Source organism: Mus pahari, chromosome 12 (assembly GCF_900095145.1).
Source record: "Mus pahari chromosome 12, PAHARI_EIJ_v1.1, whole genome shotgun sequence".
NCBI classification, from domain to species: domain Eukaryota; kingdom Metazoa; phylum Chordata; class Mammalia; order Rodentia; family Muridae; genus Mus; species Mus pahari.
This window is the reverse complement of record NC_034601.1, coordinates 12,842,463-12,845,947: the sequence shown is the minus strand read 5'-3', so window position 1 is coordinate 12,845,947 and position 3,485 is coordinate 12,842,463. Positions and strand designations below refer to the sequence as shown.

Sequence of the window (3,485 nt, the reverse complement as noted above, 5' to 3'; positions counted from 1 at the left end):
AAAAAAAAAAAAAAAAAAAAAAAAAAAAAAAAAAAAGAGTTGCCTTAGTTATGGTGTCTACTCATGGCAGTAAAACTCTAAGACACACACACTTAAAATGATAATCCTTTTTTTAAAAGATCAAAGTAAATGGAGCTGGAGAAATGACTCAGCAGATAATGACTGACTGTTCTTCCAGAGGTCCTGAGTTTAATTCCCAGCAACCATCTATAGTGGGTTCTGATGCCCTCTTCTGGCATGCAGATGTACATGCAGACAGAGTACATTAAAAAAAGTAAATGAAAAAGAGATAGTTTAATATCTTGAAAGTCAACTTCCAGTTTAAAACTATGATATATCACATCTTTGGACCAACCCTCCAGTGGGGAAGTTCTAAAAAAGACAACCAAATAAAGTATTTAAATGTGTGTGTGTGCGTGTGTGTGTATGTTGTTGAGTCTAAATTTTAATTAAGCTGAGCCATCTCTCTAGCTCTTTTTTTTTTTTTTAAATAAATAAGAGACACCAGTTTTGCTGTTTAGTTGTCTTTCAACACACTGTCCTTTCTCTTGTCTCAGCCATTCAAGTGTCTGGGACTTCTGGGGTTCAGGAAGGACTCTCACCTATGCAGATAAAAGGTGTTCTTGGCTGACTGATTAGCTTGGGTCCAGGTTATGAATGGAACATTTCAAGCAGAAGGCTGGAGAGAGCACTGACTAAGAGGACTGGCTGCTCCTGAAGAGGCCAGGGTTTAGCTTCCATAACCCACATCACACTGGGCATAACTCCAGTTCCAGGAGATCTGATCTGATGCCCCCTTCTGGTCTCTGTGGGTACTTCACACAAATGATGCTCATAAAGACACACACACACTCTCTCTCTCTCTCTCTCTCTCTCTCCTCTCTCTCTCTCTCTCTCTTAGGCTGGACAGATGGCTCAGCAGTTAAGAGCACTGACTGCTCTTCCAAAGATCCTGAGTTCAAATTCCAGCAACCACATGGTGGCTAACAACCATCCATGATGAGATCTGATGCCCTCTTCTGCTGTGTCTGAAAACAGCTACAGTGTACTTACATATAATAATAAATAAATCTTTTTTTTAAAAAAAAGACACACACAAAATTAAAAATATTTTCCAAGCAAACAGGCATGCATTCACAACTTTAAGAGGCTGCAAATTCTTGGGGTTTTTTTGTTTGTTTGTTTTTGAGGCTACAAATTCTTTTTGTTTGTTTGTTTGTTTTTCGAGACAGGGTTTCTCTGTATAGCCCTGGCTGTCCTGGAACTCACTCTGTAGACCAGGCTGGCCTTGAACTCAGAAATCCACCTGCCTCTGCCTCCCAAGTGCTGGGATTAAAGGCGTGCACCACCACACTCGGCCCAACATCGGGAATTCTTATTTGAACTGTTGTCCCGATCAGACAGGCCTATGGCCATGTCTGTGAGAAACTGTCTTGACTGTGAAGTGGGAGGGCCCAGCCCACTATGGGCAGCACTGTCCCTAGGCAGGTAGGTCTGGGGTGTGTATGAGAGAACTTGAGAGATGCCTCAGTGGTTAAAGGTCACTTGGCTCTCAGAGGACCAGGTTTCAGTTCCCAGCACCCACATGGCAGCTCACAACTGTCTGGAACTTCAGTTCTAGGGAATCTGATGCCCTCTTCGGGCCTCCATAGGCAATACACACGTGTGCAGGCAAAACACCCATCGACAGAAAACAGAAATAAACAAAAGGTAGCTGAGCATAAGCCAGGAAGTGACAAAGCCCGAGAGCAACCTTCTTCAGTAGTTCCCGCCTCCGGGTTTGTGCCGCCACTTCCCTCCATGATGGAGTATGACCTGGAAGCGGAAGATGAAACACGTCCATTCCTCCCCAGATTGGCTTTGGTCATAGTGTTTATTTATGTATCACAGCAATAGAAAGCAAATTACGACAGAGACCTTCACTGTGTGGCCTGCTCTCAAGGCATCCTTACCTGAGGAGGCTGTGAAGGGTTAATGACCCAAATATTCTGGACAGGAAAGCTGATGTGGCAGATGTCTCTCATCAGGAGACTCCCCCACTGAACCACTGGTGTGTACCACTTCCTGTCTGCAGGGGACTTGCCTGCAGACGGGCTCTCCCATCTTCAAAGCTCCCCTTCACCTATAACCCATGCAAGACACACAGTGCATACAGACTGCAGCCCTTCAGCTATTCCGACTGAACGAACCATTCTGCTTCTGGACATGCCTGTCTGCTTCTCTTTAATGATCGTGTTGTCTCTATCACTCCTGACCTAACAGTCTGCCTATGTGTCACAGTTCCCAGAGCAGCTCCTACTGGGCCTGGGCTGCTCTCTGGATTCCCTTTTACCCCTGCCAGGACAGCGCTGGCCTCATGCAGACTCCAGGTCACCTCACAGTTCTCACTTTTGGCCCAGCAGTGGCAGCTCTGATGGCAGCCATCCCTGAAGGCATGGCGCTGTGAGTCCTCTTACAAGGGCTCTCCACTAGAAGCCATGCAATTGGAAAACAACTTCAAAGTCTAAGAAGCCATTAGGAACCACTGTGAAGTCTCCGGGAAGCAAGTGCTAGTCAGATGAACCACACCTACAGGAAGGATGCTGGCGTCCTTCCTGTAGTGAGGAGGATCCACCTCCAAGCACACAGACATTGGTGTTTGGTTTTTTTCCTTCTCTTTAGCAAACCAATATACTGTGTTCCAGAAGTTTCTCACCTAAAATAAACACATACAATTGTTTTAAGAGTCTGTGGACCGCCAGGCGTGGTGGTGCATGCCTTTAATCCCAGCACTCGAGAGGCAGAGGCAGGTGGATTTCTGAGTTCGAGGCCAGCCTGGTCTACAGAGTAAATTCCAGGACAGCCAGGGCTACACAGAGAAACCCTGTCTCGAAAAAAACAAACAAACAAAAAAAACAAACAAACAAAAAAAGAGTTTATAGACCAGGCTCATGTCCATATGGTGTGATTATCACACCGGAAGACAAGATACTGAGGAACAAAATGAAGCATGGTGACATGGTGCCCTCTAGCCAGACACACCTCCCCTCCTCTGTTAGGAGCTCACTGTGAAGCTACATGCTGGCCTGGAACTTCCTATGTAGACAGGGCTTGCTCTGCCTCCCAATTCACGGAACTCATGGTGTGATTCCGCCTGCTCCACGGCCATCACAGCACCAGCCTCTTCCACAGACAGCTTTAACTGGCTCTAATACTGCCACTAACAAGCAGCTGAGCTTGGGCCACTCCGTAATTTTATTTGTTACTTGGAAGACCGATTGAGCCCTAGAATTTGAAGCCAGCATGGGTAACATAGTGAAACCTCTTGCAGGTTAGGAAAATTTCATCTAGAACATTCCTGGCTGTATGTTGCTGCACAGGAGTTTACATTTGCAAAACAATTGGATGAAAGCAGTCACAATATTCCCTCAGAAAAAATTAGAGGGGCTGGAGAGATGGCTCAGTGGGTAAGAGCACCTGACTGCTCTTCCGAAGGTCCGGAGTTC

General features: G+C 45.9%; 1 protein-coding gene across 1 annotated transcript in view; it reads right to left on the bottom strand.

Annotated features, from left to right (window-relative positions):
- Window positions 1-3,485, bottom strand: part of Ypel1 (yippee like 1) — an 18,543-nt gene that overhangs the window by 8,066 nt on the left and 6,992 nt on the right. The window lies entirely within an intron of this gene.